Source organism: Mus caroli, unplaced genomic scaffold (genome assembly GCF_978045245.1).
Source record: "Mus caroli unplaced genomic scaffold, Mus_caroli_1 scaffold_10, whole genome shotgun sequence".
Lineage (NCBI taxonomy): Eukaryota > Metazoa > Chordata > Mammalia > Rodentia > Muridae > Mus > Mus caroli.
Window position 1 is genome coordinate 49806930 of NW_028227265.1, and position 21563 is coordinate 49828492.

Here is a 21563-nt window from a genome sequence, read left to right on the forward strand (position 1 = left end):
TCAAAATCATGGATCAGGCGATTGTGTTTAGTTTTCAGGAGTTGCTTAAGGAAAAAGGAGTAAGGCTTGAAGTACAATTAGTAAGAAATTTTTTAGATAAGATAGATAGCTGTTGTCCATGGTTCAAAGAAGAAGAAACGATAGATTGTGGAACCTGGGAGAAAGTTGGTGAGGCCCTGAAGCGAGTTAAAGTTTGAGATTAAGCTTCAGAGGCTGAGTCTCTTAAGATATTTCTAGTTTAGATAATGATTAATGTGGTTCCTATCCTAAATAGTAAAATTTAAGATAAGATAAAAAGCAATGCCTCTTTACTAAAGCGTTAAAGCTTGCTTTAATAGGTATCATAGGTATTAATTGATATCCAAACTTCGTAATATGATAATAATGCTTCTAATATTGATTTTAACAGTGATAAATTGTTTTAAACATAGGTTTTGCTTTCCCAAAGTTGTAGATATTATCCTAACCTTGCACAAAAACTTAAAAATTATGGTTAAAACTGCCATTGTTCCATTGACTGCAGCTTGCAGTTTGATTGCAAATTTAAGATTAATGCTCAGATTAAAAAGTATTTTACCTTTGAGTCAATACAGGGCTCTGGGCAGTCCCAGAGCGGCTTGTGGCCTTTTCTTTTGTTTTGCAAACAATGCCTAAAAAAGTTTTTCCCTGTGTTCAAGAAAATTTCTTTTTAACAGTGTTACAGATCTATTCAGATGTTTAAAATAATGCTTAAATTCAAAGATTTTTGCTTCTAGTAAACTGGTAATCACTAGAAAATTTTGCCTCTATGTATGGCTAATATAGCTTTACATTATGTAAGAAAAATGTTTATTGTTTCTGCTTCTTTACAAGAAGCCAAAAGTTTTAATCTTTCAGTATATATTGTTTCCTACGTGGAAAATATTTTATTAACTAATGCTTCTCAAGGGAAGTTTACCTTAAATCCTTGCTCTCACCCAAAAGATTCAGAGACAGTATCCTTTTGTTATTTGGTGTTTTGATTTGCTGCAAAAGGTTTTACAAAAAATAAAGAAAGCTTTTATAATTGTTGTTAATTGGTAATTAAAAATTAGTTGTGCCCAAGACAATTCTTTGGCCAGAAAAAACATTATTGTAAAGTCATTTTTCTCATCCTCCCAGCCGATCGTTGGCCACGTGGGCCCAACTAGCTGCTGTGGGGCGGAGTCTTAAGACACACAGTTGCCCCTATTCCAGCACAAATAATCTAGTTGTGTGCTGTAGATGGTGTTTTAAAATGCTGAACAATCAAACCTTAATTTATATATTAATAGTCAATGCTATATCTCTGAGCTCATAATTACTTAAAATTGTTCGTCCCTCAGATACTATTAATTCTCAAATTTACAATTGCTTATACATATTTCTAGTTAATAGATAAATAAATTATGCACGTGTGACTCTTAATAACTTTTCAAGCTTTCTAGTTACAACCGTTCCTTAAGAAAAATAATTGAAAGTGCAATTAGTCACTGCCCCTTTACAGCCAAATATTTAAAATGTTTTGTCCAAAAAGTTATTAATTCAAAAGGTTAGATATTGTAAAATTTTAAACTTTAACCTCTTAAAAGACAAAAGAGAGAAATTGTATCCCCATATATACTATTTAGTGCATTTCCATGCACACTATTTAAATCATACCTTTATTTTCAAAATTTGAGATTAAAATGTCAAATTTAATAAATGCTTTTTAGTATCTTAAAAGGGTCTACTTATTGGCTTATAAATTGATCCTAAAACAGCTACCTTATTAGGAAAGGGAAAAACAGGTTCTCTCCACAGAACTCTACAGAAGCATATTGGTAATTCGTGTGCTGAGCTGACAGGTAAGTTAACTCAGTGTCCTGATTAAAAGGACTAAAGGATTAAATTCATGTTTTAGATCCATCCTTGCTTGTCATTTTTCCAGTTTGGACTAGCTTCTAGCCTTTTAACTTTATGGCAATAGTACATCAGAGACTGTATATTCAGACTTAGTAAAATTAGTCATTTAATAGAGTCATAATGATTTTTCACTCTTCTTCAGTGTGACCAGCCATTCTAACTCAATCTTAGACTGGTCTAATATTCAGTTCAATTATTAGAGATTCCTATATTCTAAATTACCTAGCAAAGTTAATTCAGAGCATTTCCCCCAAGGTCACCAAAGGCTCACCTCGCCTTTACCTTATTTGTCCTAAACTTTTTGCAAACTGACATTAAAGGTCAGTCTGCAGCGGAACGCCACTGGCACCCAGTTACTTCTAATTCTTATGCATTGGTAAAATGGAAGGACGCCCTGACTAATAAATGGAAGGGTCCAGATCCAGTTCTAATCTGGGGAAGAGGCTCGGTTTGTGTTTTTTCACGAGATGAAGATGAAGCACGGTGGCTACCAGAGAGATTAATTCGTCAGGTAAACACAGATTCTGTCTCTCCTCGTAAGTATCATTCTAAAGACTAAAATTCCTCTTGAGCTGGGAGTGGAAGCTCTCAAAAAAAAAAAAAAAAAAAAACACTGTTTCCTCTGAGCCAATTCCCCTACAAGAGGCCGGAGATTAACTTTAGCTTTACAATTTGCATCTAAATAAAGTACCTTGACTTCTCCAAACAGAAAATTTACATTACTACACTCTCATTGTTTAGTATTCTTCCTTCTCTCAAGCAGGTCAATCTACATTCTCCGGTTCTCCGCCCCGCCCCTAAGAGCAAACAGGTGGTTCTGCTAATCTCCCTTCCAGGGACATCCCAGCATGTGGCTTTTCAGTCTAAGATAAGATTTAGATTTACCAGGAGAGCTAGGGAAGTAGAAATTTCATATATATTTACAAAGATTAGTTCTTATTTTGATAGATATAGGCTTAGTCCCTTAGCTGGCCTCTGGCTTTTCACCCTTGCTGTTACTGCAAGGTGTCCTTAGTTCCTCAGGCTACTGGGAATAACAGAGATGAAGAGGAAAGACTTTCAGCTCCTAGTTTAACCAAAATTAATGGTGTTAATACTGACATAATTCTTGTCTAGGCCTTGCTAAATCTGAGGTTGACAAGTCTCACATAGAGACCTCGCAATAACTCAGAATTGCGATACTGATTCATAATCATATGAATACGGTATGGGTACCGCTTGGCGCAGGAGATTACTGCAGAGGGAAGGTCCAGTTTGACCGTTTCTGAGTTCCCTGTGCGACACACCTGATTTGAAAGAGGTTGGTATCCGATTCCAGCTAAAAACCAAAAATACTTAAGGCTCTGCCTCCCCTCCCCAAAAGATACCAAGAGCCACAGATGTGAGTCGTTACAATGCTCACGGGAGGAATCAGGCTAATGTCCACCCAAGTCAAGGTTAAGGCCCACTCATCTACGGATGAGAAAATCATTTGATCACCTCTGTTAAGCATTGCCTATTTAAACTTAATTAATAGGGGGGAGAGAGATTGGAGACCTTGCTGTCGTAAGGGCAAGCCCTTCACTGCCTCCCACCCAAAAAATAAAAAAGCCAATTGGCCTTGTACTAGGAGCCAGCCAGTCTTAATCTCTTCTCACTGTTCCCCTGCCTGTCACCCAAAATTGTGGATAATTATCAGTTCAGTGTTATTCTAAAATTGTTTAGCTAAACTCAGCCAGGGTTCCAACGCCCTACTTAAAAGGCAAACAGGTAGCTACCTATTCAGCACTAATTAGCATTATAAAGTCAGAGCCTTCAGCCCAGTGCTGGTATTCAGTCAGTGCTTTTAAGACAGTCTCAGCCAGATACAGTTTACCATTAGAATAGTTAGGGAATCCCACGGAAATAGGTTTTTTCTTTAGCCCTAGGAACTCAGGCAGAACTATTGAACATAGATAATTTTTCTGCCACAGGCCACCCCCTTTTTTATTTTTGTTTTGTTATCTAATGGGGGGAAATGTGGCCTCCCTTCCCCCCAGCCTGGAACCTGCCTGCTCAAGGGTGGAGCTACCGGCTCATTCGTCCTGCCACGCCCACTGCTGGAACCTGCCCTTGCTGCCTGGAGGCACACACGTGTTCGTCCTGCTACTGGACCCTGAGTTACTTGGCGGGAAATTGGGTTCCCTCCCCCTTCCTTTATAAACTGAGTGTCTGGAAATATTAAATTGAGTCTTGATCAGAATGTTGTTTTGACTCCATTGTTTCTTCCGCCCCGACTAGATTCCTCTCTTTGCAGGGAACTGCCATTCTCAGTGAACCGTTCGTGTTGTGGACCGCGGGCGGGCCGCAACAGGAAGGCACAATGGTGACTCGGGTGGCATACATAAGGAGGTGCTGGGAGGAGCAGAGGGAAGCAACCAAAATGATTTTGAAAGCTAACATAAAAATTAAAAACACACTAATAACAAAGCAAGAAATCGCTATATAGAAAGACAGATGAAGACAACCAGGGGCAAAAATATTTTTTAAGTAAGTGATAATCTGATAGATAGGGTGAAAGACAGAAGGGGGAAGTAAAAAAGTAAAGACGGACAATTTCGCTTTCCACTTTAAATATTCTCCAGTTAAGATTAAATCATGATCATATGTTAATTTGAAAAAAATAAAATAAAGGAAGGCTGGAAAGATAGCTTGGTGATTAAAAGCCCTGGCTGGTCTTCCAGAGGACCCAGGTTCAAGTCTCACTACCCACTTGGAAGTTCACAATCAGCTGTTAACTCCAGATCCAAGGGATTTGTCTCTCTTCAGGGAGAATGACACCATCTTCTGGCTTACGTGGACACCCGGCACACATGTGACATACAGACGTATATGCAAATGAACAAACATTAAATAAATAAGTGATAAATAGTTTAAAAAAAAACTTAAGATGAATGCTTGCACCTAGTAAGAGATCCTAACAGGAAAAGTCACTAGAACTAAGTCAGGAGATAGCTTTGTTCACGCCACTCCTCTCTTGATGTTTGAGATTGTAATCTCAGGCTGATTACAGGGTGACTTGGAAGGTTGAACTTGTCTTCTGTAGTTCTCTCTCTCTCTCTCTCTCTCTCTCTCTCTCTCTCTCTCTCTCTCAGATCATAGACTCTCCCCCTAGAAGCTCCCACATCTTATTTCTAAGATACCTCTGACAAAGGAGTGGTCTTCCCTGTAATAGGCAGTCCCACTGCTCAAACTGGGGGAAAAAAATTACCTATCCTTGGTGGTATGGTTCAGGTGGTACAGTTCTAGTGGTATGGTTCTGGTGATTTGGTTCTGGTTTTTAAAAAGAGAAATGGGAGTTTACCTCATCTTCTTGGACTGCTAAATTCACAAGTACTTTAATAAATTTCAGGGAAATTGTCACCAAATCAGAAGTGAGAGATCTCATTTAAAAACAAAAGGTTTTCCCTTCTCAAAAGACTGTTCAATCTTTTCATAAGAAAAGCTATTTTTAATGACCAGGTATAGTGGTGCAGGGTAGGTGGCCCTCTGTGAGTCCAAGGCCTGCCTGGTCTATAGAGAAAGTTCCAGGACAGCCAGGGCTATACAATAAGAGTCTGCCAAAAACAAACAAACAAACAAAAAAACAAACAAAGCTATTTTTAAAAGCAAACAAACTCCCATGCATTCTGAAGGAAGCTTTGATCCAGTCTAGTCAACCTTGAAACAAGTATCTCTCTATTTGGGGGTATATATTTTGACTCCTAATGGCCTTGAGCTCACTACAGAGAAAGCTAAGTGGGTTTGTCTCCATGTGAAGACTTAACAATCGTCTTGAAAGCTGAGTCTTCTCAGAGGACAAGAGAAACATTGCCAGCTTACTGTTGCCCATCATTTCTTTTCTGACACTACCTCTACTGAGTCACATAATTTCAGATTTCCTGCAAGTTATCCACACAATTTCTAAGTATTTTAGGACCTTGCTACACAAAGTACCATTTATGCCAGCTTCATCTTGGAGCTTGTTAGAAATATGGACTCTTAGCCCTGTTCTCAAACACACACATTCTGCTTCTTGGTAAGTCTTGGGAGAGGGCTAAAAAGATGGCTCGGTGTGTAAGAGCATTTGCTAGCAAGCACCAGGACCTGAGTTTGAGTCCCCAGCACCCAATTAAAATGCAAGACATGGAAATATATATTCATTCAGTCCCAGGAACTTTTAGGGTAGATGGAAATAGAAGATTCATTGGGGCTTGCTGGCTGCCAGCTTTGTTCATTGAACAACCCTGACTTGAGAGAGTAAGATCGAAAATTATAAAAATACATCTGAAGTCTTCCTCTGGCATCTGTGCTTGTGCAGAGGTATGCATGCCCCCCACACCTGCACATATACCATACACACATCACACACACAGACACACACACACACACACACACACACACACACACACACACACACACAGACACACACTGTAAAATAAATATTCCCAAGAGTTGCAACAACACACCAAAGTTGGAGTAATGGTACTATAAAAATCATGTAGTCCCCTTAAGTTCTGGTTCCTGAAATCTAGCAACTGGGCCCATATTCCTCCAGCTTAGAATTTGGAGAACTAAGCAAGTAACATGGATCCAGAGAACAAAACTTCTATTTATCTTACTTCCATTCCATTAACGCAAATAGCAACAGCCCAGTGAAAGTCATTGGCTTAGACATGTGAAAGATCAGAGAAATGCCTGATTTCTCTTTTCACCACACTACAACAATCTGAATATCTCCGTGTATGTTAAAGCATAAGGATCAGGATTTGCTTGGACTCATTTCCATAAGTGCTGGCCTCATTTCTAGCAAATGTGGACTGTGGAAAGATGGAGGCCAACATGTGGCTGGTACAAAATAAATATACTATGTTAATTTTTTAAAGTGATAATCAGGCTCTGGTTGCATACTGAGGTCTACTCCTGTGGATTGATCATTTAGAGAGGCACTCCATACTCAGAGGTTTATCTGCCCCACAAGTAGCACACACCCCTTCTTGGCATTTTTCTCATTTCCTCGAAAAGCCTTCTCTGCACAAGCGTCAGATCAGAAGCCAAAGGAAACTCAGCTCAATTTGCCCTGCTCCCCATGGAGCTCCCAGTGACTGCAGGCTTTCATTCCCTCTTCTCCCACATTAATTTCACTGTGCATTAGTCAGCATCCAAGTTTCCCCAGGTTTCAAGGGGAAAGAGCTCTGGGGCAGTCTAGACTGAGCTAGCAGGCTGATGGCTGCTTCATCTTCATGGGCAGCTGTTGTACACTCCATACTTTAGTTTTGTGTTCTACTTCACTGGATACTATCAAAGAAAACCATGACTAGACATATATAGAAGCATTATAAAGTCTTCAAAGATAAGCTCTACAGTATAGGGAACACAAGGCTTTTGTCTCCCTTTACCACTATGAACCTTCCTCATTGCTGGGTCATAATGCCTAGCAACTTAAGGATAGAGAACTTGTTTTAACTCAGTCAGCAGGAAGGCATGAGTGTAGGAGGGTCATTGGCCATCACATTGCACTATGGTCAGGAAGCAGAGAGGTGAATGCCTTGGCTTCTTTTCCTCTTTTAATTTAGTCTGGAAGCTCAGAGATTGAATGACAATGTGTCTGTTCAAGGTGAATTTTTCCTCTTTAGTCAAAGCTCTTCATGAGCATCCTCATGAACACACCCATAAGCATGTCTTCTAGGTGATTTTAAATCTGGCCAAGTTGACAAACATTTAACCATGACACCCCTTTTCAACTTCACACCTCAACCATATGACTCTTCACTGCAGCATTCCACTTTAGTTCTTCATGGATGTTTCATAATGCAAAATGTATTTAAGTTCAGCTGTTTCAGAGCCCCCAACATCTTAGCAGTTCAAAGGCTTCTCAAAGTCTAAACTTCCTCTGCAAGTCAAGGTAATCTCTTCATGATGAGCCTGCTTTATTTCTATTTTTAAGTTGCATACTTCTACCATACAGTGGTACAGATTAAACATCCTTACCAGTTCCCATTTCAAGAGGAAGGAATAGAAGACTAGAAAGGCAGGACCACTTGCAGAGGTGAGTGGCACAAATGTCCCCTGAGCACCAGTGTTTCACTCTGGCCTTGCTTCTCAATCTCGAAGAGCCTTGAAGGACCCCAGGAGCATCCTGCCTTTTCCTAAAAACCTTTGGGGGGACCCAAAACTAATCAGCTTGGAATCCTGCCTGACCGCCCATCCTGGTTAGAATCTACCCACCACACTAGCTGGGTGGGACTGGGACACAGCCTGCAGAGTAGTGTCCATCAGTGAGGCACAGCCAACAGCATAGGGTACACTGATACCCATTGTCTAGTTCATGTGTCTCCCCCCCCAACTTCCAGAGAAATCCTGCTGCCAAAAGAATTATCCAGCGAACACCAAGAAAAACCAGATGCCTGATGCCTGAAGGATGGCTTAAGAACACAGTCAACAAGATCCAGGTCAATATGATATCACCAAAGCCCAGCTATCTTGCTACAACAAACCCTGGATATCCTAATGAAACTGAAGCACAAGAAGATAATCTTAAATCAAATCTTATAAAGATGTTAGAGGCCTTTAAAGAGGACATGAATAAATCCCTTAAGTAAATACAGGTAGAGGCATTAAAATAGGAAGCAAATAATATAAAGACACACAGGAAAATACAAAAAAAAAGAAAAAAAAACAGGTGAAGGATATGAATAAAACTGTACAAGAACTTAAAAGGGAAATGGAAGCAATAAAGAAAAAAAAAAACTGAGGCAATCCTGGAGATGGAAAACCTAGGAAAGAGAACAGGAACAACCGATGCAAGCATCACCAACAGAATACAGGAGATGGAAGAGAGAATCCCAGGTACAGAAGATACAATAGAAGAAATAGATATATCAGTCAAAGAAAATGCAAAATCTAAAAAGTCCATGAGACAAAGCATTCAGGAAATTTGGGACACTATGAAAAGACCAAACCTAAGAATAAGAGGAATAGAAGAAGAGGAGGAGGAGGAGGAGGGGGAGGGGAGGAGGAGGGGGAGGAGAAGGAGGAGGAGGAGAAAGATCCCTAGCTCAAAGGTCCAGAAAACATCTTCAACAAAATCATAGAAGAAAATTTCCCTAAGCTAAAGAAAGAGATGGCTATAAAGGTACAAGAAGTTCATGGAACACCAAACAGATTTGACCAGAAAAGAAAATCCTCTCATCACACAATAATAAAAACACTAAACATACAGAACAAAGAAAAAACTAAAAGCAGTGAGGGAGAAACAATAAGTAATATATACAGGCAGACCTATTAGCATTACACTCGATTTCTCATCTTAGACTCTAAAAGCTAGAAGGGCCTGGGAAGAGGTCTTGAAGACCCTAAGACACCGCGAATGTCATTACAGACTACTATACCCAGCAAAACATTGAATCAACATAGATGGCAAAACAGAGATATTCCATTTAAAAAAAAATCAAACTAGAAGGAAATACTAGAAGGAAAACTCCAACTCAATAAAGCTAACCACATTCAAGAAAACAAACAAACAAAAATAATAATTAAAACACAATAAAAGAGAAACACATTAAAACCAATAGACAAGAAACACACACACACACCAACATCTAAACAACTGGAAGTAATAATCATTGCTCATTAATATCTCTGAACATCCATAAACTCAACTCTGCAGTAAAAAGATACAGACTAACAGAATGGATATGTAAATAGAATCCATCATTCTGCTGTATACAAGAAACACATCTCAGTAACAAAGATATGTTGGGCAAGAAAAAGGTTTTTCAAGCAGATGGACCCAAGAAACAAGCTGGAGTAGCTATTCTAATATCTAATAAAATAGACTTTCTACTAAAAGTAGTCAAAAGAGACAGGGAAGAACACTTCATACTCATCAAACGGAAAATTCACCAAGAGAACATCTCAATTCTGAGCCCCAAATGCCAAGGCACACACATTCATAAAAGAAACACTACTAAAGCTTAAATCATACATCAAACCCCACACATTAATAGTAAGAGACCTCAGAACTCCACTCTCACCAATGGACAGGTCAATGAAACACAAATAATGACACTAACAGAGGTTATGATTCAAATAAACCTACCATAACTATAGAACATTTCACCCAAACACAGACAAATATACCTTCTCAGCACCTCACACAACCTTCTGCAAAATTGACCATATAATCAGCAAACCTCTGCAGATACAAAAATATTGAAATAACTCCAAGCATCTTATCAGATCACCATAGATTAAAGCTGCACTTCAACAACAGAAACAACAGAAACCCTAAAAACTCTCTACTGAACTGAACAACTCTCTACACAATGATCACTGGATCAGGGAAGAAATAAAGAAATTAAAGATTTTCTAGAATTCAATAAAAAGAAGAACACAACATATCCAAACTTATGGCACACTATGAAAACAGTGTTAAGAGGAAAGTTCATAACACTAAGTGCCTTCATAAAGAAATTGGAGAGTTCTCATACCAAGGAACTAAAAGTGCACCTGAAGTCTCTGTAGGAGCAGCGGGAGGAAGGAGCAAACACATCTAGGAGGAGTAGATGGAGGTAATCAAACTCAGGGCTGAAGTCAACCAATTAGAAACAAAGAGGACAATACAAAGAATCAATGAAACCAGGAGCTGGAACTCTGAAAAAAAAAAATAGACAAACCAGTAGCAAAATTAACTAAAAGGCAGAGAGAAAGTACCCAAATTAACAAAATCGGAAATGAAAAGGGAGACATAACAACAGACACTGAGGAAATCCAAAGAATCATTAGGTCTTACTTCAAAAGCCTGTACTCCATAATTTTGAAAAATCTTAATGAAATGGATAATTTTCTATACAGATACCAATTACCGAAATTAAATCAGGATCAGGTAAACTATCTGAATAGTCCTAAAAATCTTAAGGAAATAGAAGTGTCATTAAAAGTCTCCCAACCATAAAAAGACCTGGGCTACATCAATTTAGTGCCAAAGTCTACCAGACTAGAGAAGTTAGTGTCAATATTCCCCAAACAATTCCATGAAATAGAAACAGAAGGAACACTGCTAAACTCATTCTATGAGGTCATGGTGATCCTGGTACCTAAATCACACAAAGACTCAACAAAGGGAATTTCAGGTCAATTTCTCTTATGAACATTGATGCAAAAATACTCGATAAAATACTTACAAACCAAGTCCAAGAACACATCAAAAACACCATCTACCATAATCATGTAGGCTTCATCCAAGGAATGCAGGAGTGGTTCAACGTACAAAAAAAAAAAAAAAAAAAATCCATCAACATAATCCACGATAGAAACAAACTGAAAGAAAAAAAACCACATGATCATCTCACTAGATACTGAAAAAGCATTTCACAAAATCCAACAGCCCTCATGTTAAGAGTCTTAGACAGGCTAGAGAAAGGGCGGGTCTACAGAACCAGAATAGTAGCAGCCATCCTCCAGACGGGGCGATTGTTCCAGAGTCAGTACCATAAGCCACAATTCTCAAGCCTTCTTGCCCACCAATGCTGGACTTCCTCCAAGCTATGAGACAATCAAAGAGGAGTATGGGGTGGCTGAGCTGGGGGAACAACAACTCAGTTGTTGTGAGGACCACCAGGATCAACATGCCCAGAGAGGTGTCGGTGCCTGACCATGTGGTCTGGTCCCCGTTCACTCTTCTTCAACACCTGCTGCCTGGGCTTCATTGTCTATGCCTACTCTGTGAAGTCCAGGGACAGGAAGATGGTGGGTGATGTGATTGGAGCCCAGGCCTACGCCTCCACTGCCAAGTGCCTGAATATCAGCTCCCTGATCTTCAGCATCCTTATGGTCATTATCTGCCTCATTATTTTCTCTACCACCTCTGTGGTGGTCTTTCAATCATTTTCACAAAGAATGCCGCATTCTGGATTCTAGCTGCCCTGTGTTCCACCGTCCACATCTGGTCCTCCCCCTAGGCTGAAGCCATGAACTTTTTACCCTATGCATATGCAAATGTCACCTTCACATATCTGTCCACAGTGGATTCAATAAAGTGCATGTGGTGGCAACCCTGACAAAAAGAAAAAGAGAGAAAGAAAGAAAGAAAGAAAGAAAGAAAGAAAGAAAGAAAGAAAGAAAGAAAGAAAGAAAGAAAGAAAGAGAAGAGTCTTAGAGCAGAATACAAGGGGCATACCTAAACACAATAAAAGCAATATACAGCAAGCCAATAGCCAACATCAAATTAAATGGAGAGAACTTAAAGCATGTCCACTAAAATCGGGAACAAGACAAGGATGCCCACTCTCCCCCTATCTATTCAATATAGTCCTCAAAGTGCTAGCTAGAACAATAAGACAACTAAAGGAGATCAAGGGGATACAAATTTCAAAGGAATAAGTCTAAGTATCTCTTATTTGCAGATGATAAGATAGTATACATAAGTGACCCCAAAAATTCTATCAGAGAACTCCTACAGTTGATAAACACCTTCAGCAAAATGACTGGATACAAAATTAACACAAAGAAATCAGTAGCCCTCCTCTACACAAGTGTCACAATAGTCACAAATAACATAAAATATAACTCTAACCAAGTAAGTGAAAGACCATATGACAAGAACTTAAAGTCTCTGAAGAAACTGAGGGATATATCAGAAGGGGGGAAGATCTCCCTTGCTTGTGGATCAGTAGGATTAACATATTGAAAATGACCATCTCACCAAAAGCAAACTACAGGTTCAATGCAATTCCAATCAAAATTCCAATACAATTCTTCAAGATCTTGAAATAATGATCCTATACTTTATAAGGAAAACCAAAAAACCCAGGATAGTTAAAATGATCCTGAATAATAAAAGAACTTTTGGAGGTATCACTATTCCTGACACCAAGCTGTACTACAGAGCAATAGTAAGAAAAACTGCAGCTGGGCATGGTGGCACACGCCTTTAATCCCAGCACTCAGGAGGCAGAGGCAGGCGGATTTCTGAGTTCGAGGCCAGCCTGGTCTACAAAGTGAGTTCCAGGACAGCCAAGGCTATACAGAGAAACCCTGTCTCGAAAAACCAAAAAAAAAAAAAAAAAGTGCATGGTATTGATACAGACAGGTGGATAAGTGGAATAAAATCAAAGACCCAGGAATAAACCCATAACCTATGGACACTTGATTTTTGACAAAGAAGCCAAACCATAAAATGGAAAAGGGAGAGCCTCTTCAACAAATGATGCTGATATGACTGAATGTCTGCATGTAGAAGAATGCAAATTTACTTATATTTATCACCCTGCACAAAACTCAATGAATCAAAGACCGCAACATAAAAACAGACATACTTAATCTAATAGAACAGAAAGTGAGGAATAGTCTTGAACTTGTTGGTATAAGACACACCTTCCTGAACAGAACACCAATGGCTCAAGCACTAAGGTCACAAATTAATAAATGGGACTTCATCAAACAGGAAAACTTCTGTCAGTCAAAGGACGTTATCATTAGAACAAAATAACAGACTACAGATTGGGAAAGATCTTCACCAATACTACATCCAACAGAAGGCTAATATTCAAAATATATAAGGAGCTCAAGAAGCTAGACACTGACAATCCAAATAACCCAATTTAAAAATGTGGTACATAGCTAAACAGAAAATTCTCAACAGGGATTCCGAGCGGCTGAGAAGCACCTAAAGAAATGTTCAGTGCCCTTAAGTCATCAAGGAAATGCAAATCAAAACAACTCTGAAATTCCACATTACACCCATCAGAACGGCTAAGATCAAAAATTCAAAGGACAGCACATGCTGGCTATATTGTGGAGCAAGAGAGCACGGCTCCCCTGCTGGTGGGAGTGCAAACTTGTACAAGCACTCTACAAATCAATTTGGCAATTTCTCAGAAGACTGGGAATATTTCTACCTCAAGACCCTGCTATACTACTCTTGGGCATATGCCTATAAGATGCTCCACCATTCTACAAGGACACTTGCTCAACAATGTTAAATGCAGCCTTTTTTGTAATAGCCAGAAACTAGAAACAACCTAAATGTTTCTGAATTTAAAAATGGACACAGAAAATGTGGTATAACTACATAATGGAATACTACTCAGCCATTAAAACCAAAATATCATTAATTTCACAGGTAAATGGATGAAACTAGAAAATATCATCCTGAGGTAACCCAGACCCTAAAGGACATGCATTGTGGGGTGCCGCATGTGAGGAAATAAAGGGGTGGGAGAGATGACCCACAGAAAGATATTGTCTCACTGAGGACAGAGACGACGGGTTCTCAGTCTTGGACATCCCAGATGCTGCTGTAAGCCATGGAAGAGCTGTTGCCAGCTCAAGAGCTCTAGCCATGTTGTACTTCTGTACAATGTATGACTTCTGTAAGCCATGGTGGCTGACCTTGAGAAAATGCTTCCCCAGACAGTTGTTTTGACCTGGGAAACCATTCTATTGACATTCTTAACTCAGGCTCTTTGCTTTTAGATGAATTTTCACTTCACAAGAGCCTTTGAAAATCAGGTCTTGCCCTCAGGGGACTTTTCCTGTCTAGTGAAGAACACAGGTTTTCTCTTTAATGGAGCCAATGTGTTCAAGAATAGCCCCTTTTTCTGATTGTCTTGCCTTCGTGTTATACTTGCTTATACTCCTTCCCTTACCAAACTACCCATTTTTCATATCTTTCTGCTCCTCTCAATGTAGAGCTGACTAAATGCAGTGAGAGCCAACCATGCCACTGCCTGGATGCTCTGTTGTCTCGAAATTTCATTTGGCAAAGAACTTAGTCATTATTTTTAATTTAGTCTCAAATTTTCAGGACATGAGCAGAAGGCAGCCAGGTTCTGTCAGGAATGGTCTGTGACCAAGTGTTCAACAGAATCATTGCTCTTTTCTGAAACTTCATGAGCTAAATGTCTACATTTCTATCTGCATTCTGGTTCCCCAAACACTCAACAGAATGACCCTTTAAGCTTGTGTCAGTTTGCCAAACTATTCTCTGTGCTTGCCTGCCTCTGTTCTATTAGTAGTTCTTCCTCTGCCTACATCTTCAACTTCTCTACTCTTTTCTCTTAGACATATCTATTCAACTTTCTTCTACCTTAACAAAGTTTTTGTCATGACTTCTTAAATGGTGTGTCTCTATCAAATCTCTTCTCTCAGAGCTTAGGGAACCCCACAGAAGAGGAGACAGAAAGATCATAAGAGTCAGAGGGGATGGAGGACACCAAGTAAACAAGCCCCCCTATATCAACATAAGCACAGCTCAGATGAACTCACAGAGACTGAAGCAGCATGCACTGGGTCTGCATTGGTCTACACTAGGTCCTCTGTGTTTATACTATGGCTTCCAGTTTAGAGTTCTTATGAGATTCGTGATTGTGTGAATGAGTGAGTCTGTGAATCTTGTTCCTTCTGTTGCGCACTTTTCCTTCTGTTTATTGGTCCTGTCCAACTCTGATGTGATAGTTTTTGTTTTATCTTATTATATTGCACTATCATTCCCTAGAAGCCTGTTAGCTTTCTAATAAGAAACTGAACGAGTGCAGATCCAAATGGGAGAGGAGGGCAGAAGGAACTGGGAGTAGTAGAAGGAAGGGAAACCATAATCAGGAGAGAAAAAATATGAGAAAAAAATCTACTTTCAGCAAAAAGAAAAAATATAAAGATTAAAAATAAATTGTATCATCTGGAATAACAAAAAAACTAGGATAGCAAAAACTCTTCTCAATGATAAAAGAGCCTCTGGTGGAATCACCATGCCTGACCTAAAGCTGTACTACAGAGCAATTGTGATAAAAACTGCACGGTACTGGTATAGCGACAGACAAGTAGACCAATGGAATAGAATTGAAGACCCAGAAATGAACCCACATACCTATGGTCACTTGATCTTTGACAAGGGAGCTAAAACCATCCAGTGGAAAAAAGACAGCATTTTCAACAAATGGTGCTGGCACAACTGGTTGTTATCATGTAGAAGAATGCAAATTGATCCATTCCTATCTCCTTGTACTAAGGTCAAATCTAAGTGGATCAAGGAACTCCACATAAAACCAGAGACAGTGAAACTTATAGAGAAGAAAGTAGGGAAAAGTCTCGAAGATATGGGCACAGGGGGAAAATTCCTGAATAGAACAGCAATGGCTTGTGCTGTAAGATCGAGAATCAACAAATGGGACCTCATAAAATTACAAAGCTTCTGTAAGGCAAAAGACACCGTCAATAAGACAAAAGGGCCACCAACAGATTGGGAAAGGATCTTTACCAATCCTAAATCAGATAGGGGACTAATATCCAATATATATAAAAAGAACTCAAGAAGGTGGACTCCATAAAATCAAATAACCCCATTAAAAAATGGGGCTCAGGCCCATTGGTCTTGCAAACTTTATATGCCCCAGTACAGGGGAACGCCAGGGCCAAGAAGTGGGAGTGGGTGGGTAGGGGAGTGGGTGGGTAGGGTATGGGGAACTTTCGGGATAGCATTTGAAATTTGAAATGTATACAAAGAAAATATCTAATAAAATAATAATTAAAAAATGGGGCTCAGAGCTAAACAAAGAATTCTCACCTGAGGAATAACAAATGGCTGAGAAATACCAGAAAAAAATGTTCAGCATCCTTAATCATCAGGGAAATGCAAATCAAAACAACCCTGAGATTCCACCTCACACCAGTCAGAATGCCTAAGATCAAAAATTCAGGTGAGAGCAGATGCTGGCGAGGATGTGGAGAAAGAGAAACACTCCTCCATTGTTGGTGGGATTGCAAGCTTGTACAACCACTCTGGAAATCAGTGTGGTGGTTCCTCAGAAAATTGGACATAGTACTACCGGAGGATCCCTCAATACCTCTCCTGGGCATAGACCCAGAAGTTGTTCCAACTGGTAAGAAGGACACATGCTCCACTACGTTCATAGCAGCCTTATTTATAATAGCCAGAAGCTGGAAAGAACCCAGATGCCCCTCAACAGAGGAATGCATTCAGAAAATGTGGTACATTTACACAATGGAGTACTACTCAGCTATTAAAAAGAATGAATTTATGAAATTCCTAGGCAAATGGATGGACCTGGAGGGCATCATCCTGAGTGAGGTAACCCAATCACAAAAGAACTCACATGATATCTACTCACTGATAAGTGGATATTAACCCAGAAACTTAGAATACCCAAGATATAAGATACACACATGAAACTCAAGAAGAACGAAGACAAAAGTGTAGACACTTTGACCCTTCTTAGAATTGGGAACAAAACACCCATAGAAGGAGTTACAGAGGCAAAGTTTGGAGCTGAGACGAAAGGATGGACCATCTAGAGACTGCCATATCTGGGGATCCATCCCATAATCAGCCTCCAAACACTGACACCATTGCATACACCAGCAAGATTTTGCTGAAAGGACCCTGATATAGCTGTCTCTTGTGAGGCTATGCTGGGACCTGGCAAACACAGAAGTGGATGCTCACAGTCAGCTATTGGATGGAACACAGGGCCCCCAATGGAGGAGCTAGAGAAAGTATCCAAGGAGCTAAAGGGGTCTGCAACCATACAGGTGGAATAACAATATGAACTAACCAGTACCAGCGGACCACGTGTCTCTAGTTGCATATGTATCAGAAGATGGCCTAGTCAGCCATCATTGGGAAGAGAGACCCCTTGGTCTTGCAAACTTTATATGCCTCAGTACAGGGGAATGCCAGGGCCAAGAAGTGAGAGTGGGTGGGTAGGGGAGTGGGGGATGTCTCGGGGACTTTTGGGATAGCATTTGAAATGTAAATGAAGAAAATACCTAATTAAAAGATAAATAAATAAATAAATAAATAAATAAATAAATAAATAAATTGTGAGAGTGAGTTGGTACCCAGGGTACCTCCCTCTTCTCAGAGAAGAAAAGTAGGAGGGGCTATGTGAGGGTAAGTGGGAGGAAGGAGGCTACAGTCGGGATGTAAAGTGAATAAATTAATTAATGGAAAAAAGAATAAATTGTAACATTTTTGTAATGATGCAAATCTGCCTTTATGACCTGTGCTCTGTTTCTTGCCATCATATTCGATTCCTTCGGGTCCCTGTTCACCATAAGCTATAGAGAACAACAAATACAAAGGAGAAAAGAAAAGAAGCATTTTGTCTTTTGTATGTTTGTTTACTATGGTTAAACTTGGTGACTATGCCATTTCCTTTTGTCCATCAAGGAAAATTATTCCAATTTATCCACATGCCTTATTCCCTTTCTGTCAGCTTCCTGTCGATATTGCACACCAGCACTTTCAAACGTCACATACCACCCACTGGAATGTTCTAGCAAAGCTCACCTATGTTCCCATAGCCAGGAAAGCCAGGAGATTTATCAGCTTTCATCTGATATGGCCTCATTCTTACACTTGAATATACTACCAACTTCTTTGCTGAAACGTTTCTTTCTCTTGAATTCTAGGCCATAGCTTCTACTATTCTGTCTGACCATTCCTTCTTAGCCTCGTGGAGTTGCTCCCCTTCTCCTACTCGGGTAAACATTGCTGGTCACATGATTCCATTCACCCATATATTTTCCTCTCACTTACCTGCAGTCTGAGTAATCCCATTAACTTCTATGGCTGCGTATCACTCATGCGGATGAAAACTCATGTCCTACTCAGTGTCATGGCACACTCACTTCTCTAAGGCTTGAAGGACACACAGCCATCTGCTTATTGCATGAACTACTAACACCTCAGACTTAATATCCTGAATTGAAGATTAACTTATTTCACCACCAAAAGTTGGTAAATATCAATTGGGAGTGATGGCACATGCCTGATATGTTGCCATGCAGGAGGCTGAGGCAGGACAGTGTGTTCAAAATCAACCTGGAATACAGAGTAAGTTTGATCCTTGTCTTGGTTATATTGAGAGAGAAACTGTCATATAAAAGAAGAAGAAAAATAAGCAAACAAACTAAAAAATGCAAATAAGGAAGAAAGGAAGGAAGGAAGGGAGGGAGGAAGGGAGGGAGGGAGGGAGGGAGGGAGGGAGGGAGGGAGGGAGGGAGGAAGGAAGGAAGGAAGGAAGGAAGGAAGGAAGGAAGGAAGGAAGGAAGGAAGGAAGGAAGGAAGGAAGGAAGGAAACTGGCAAATATCAATTTGCAGCTAGCAATTAGAGATACTCTTGAAAAGTAGTTCTCCATAGCATTTCTATCATGCATCAGATTATCTTTTAAAAGATGCTAATACATAATAAAGCTAGACATAGTGCCACACATATTTAATCCCAGCACTCAGGCGGTAGAGGCAGGAGGATTTCTGTAAGTTTGAGGCCAGCCTAGTCTATACAGTGAGCTCCAGGGCAGCCAGAGGTACACAGAGAAACTTTGTCCCAAGGGCAGTGGTGGTATATGCCTTTAATTCCTGTACTTAGGAAGCAGAGGCAGGTGGATCTCTATGAGTTTGTGGCTGGCCTGGTCCACAGAAAGAGATGATGTCTCCAAAATAAATAAATAAATAGACAGATAGATAGATAGATAGATAGATAGATAGATAGATAGATAGATAGATAAACAAACAAACAACAAGCAAATATGTGATATAATAATAATCTTTAAATATAGGTGTTAATGTAAGCTATATTAATGTTGCTCTAAAATAAGACATGTGGCCTTTGCAGGCTGATTAATCATGGGGGCGGAGCTCTCATGATTAGGATTCATATCTTAAAATAGATGTCCCTTTCCTACCAATGCAAGAATACAAGCCTCCTACCACATACACTGTGGTACACCGGCACACACCTAAATACACTAACTTGGAAGAAGACCCTCACCTGAACCCAGCCATGCTGACATTCTGATGTTAGACTGTTGTCTCCAGAACTGTGGAGTGTCTGTTCTGTCATTAAGAACCCACACAAATCTACAGATGGTGTTAGAACTGCCTACTAGGCTAAGATCTAACAGGGCTTCCCCATGAGCCCAAAGGCAGATAAGTTTCATTGTCCGAATTATAAATACGATTTCATCCTCCTAGTTTGCAATAGTCTCTTTAAAAGACTGACGGTTCATTTTTGTTTGATTGATTTTTTTTTTAATACAGGGTATCAGCTCTGATAGTCCACTATATGTTTGATATTCACTGGCATCTGCCTCACGTTGACCACAGGACTAGAGAAATAAGGAGAACTTTTACCAGCATGAAGTTCATACTGCCTACTGTGCCAAGAATCCAACTAAACCTAATTTGGGCTCACTGTTTCTGTTTTCACTGAATGTGTATAGGTATATGGCCAGGGGTAGGGGTTTGAATAAGTATGGCCCCCATAAACTCATTCATGTGATTGAATACTTGTCCTATAGGGATTAGCACTATTAGGAGGTGTGGCCTTGTTGGAGTGGGTGTGGCCTTGTTGGAAGAACTGTGTTGCTGTGGAGGTGGGCTTTGAGGCTTCCTATACTCAACATAGGCCTAGTGTGGAAGTCTCCTGCTGCCCACAGACCAAGATCTAGAACTCTCCCTGGGCAGTGGTGGTGCACACGTTTAATCCCAGCACTTGGAAGGCAGAAGCAGGCAGATTTCTGAGTTCGAGGTCAGCCTGGTCTACAGAGTGAGTTCCAGGACAGCCAGGGCTACACAGAGAAGCCCTGTCTCAAAAATACAAAACAAAACAAAAAAATCTAGAACTCTCAGTTCCTTTTCCATAACCATGTCTGCCTGCTTCCCACTATGATGGTAATGTATTAAACTTAATGAAAGCCAGCCTCAATTAAATGTTTTCCTTTATAAGAGTTGCTGTGATCATGATGTCTCTTCTCAGCAATAGAAACCATAAGAGACCATCCTTCGTAGCAGCTACAGGAATCACCACTGCTTAGAGACTGCTGGACCACTTGACATCTGCCTGCTGGCACAGAGAAGGCAAGAAAATGGCCAACATGCTACATAACAGTTTGGCACTGATTTGGCAAAGGATGGAAATGGTTAGGTAGATTGAAAACCAGAGAACGGCAGTGAGCAAGCGGCCAAGAACAGAGACAAGAAGCCCTACATGTCTTCAGCTGCTTCAATCCCCGGGAAAGGCAGAAAATCATCAGCAGTGTTGGAATCACAGAGGTGTGACTCACACCCATGAGCTTCCTGTTGACCACAGGAGAGACTCCCATCGGTAAACAAGGTTTCCTACTTGTGTTGGACATATAGAACATGTGAAAGATCAATAAAAATAAGCAAAATTTATCTCTCCCTAGTATTCTCCATTGTAGGTAAAAAATACAGTTTGCCATCATCCAAGTGAAAACCCTGGAAACCACTTATACTCTCTTTCCTTTGATTTCTTCTGTCCTGCTCCATCAAATCGGCAACTGAAAATTCCCCCTCTATAACACCTCTGGTTTAAGTCCCTGCATCATTAGCATCTATATAAATGGCCTTATCTCAGGTTATGGTCATTTTGCCCCTGGACCCATGCTATAGTTAGCTGGTGCATCTCTTTGCCTTGGGTCTTCTTTCTTAAAATTATTATTTACCTTGCTTATCACCCTATAACTCTTTGGGATTCCAGACTGCCCACAAGATAAAGCCCATGTTGAAATGTGTGATATAAAGCCCAACCCACTCTGCCCTGTATCTGTATCTCTAACTTCATCTGCCACCTTAGACATGTGGGAACCTCTCCAGTTCTCTGAAGCTCAAAACCATTTTA

General features: G+C 40.0%; 1 pseudogene; it reads left to right on the top strand.

Annotated features, from left to right (window-relative positions):
* Window positions 1-11820, top strand: part of LOC110300862 (interferon-induced transmembrane protein 2 pseudogene) — a 35554-nt pseudogene extending 23734 nt beyond the window's left edge.
* The last annotated feature ends 9743 nt before the right edge of the window (window positions 11821-21563 follow it).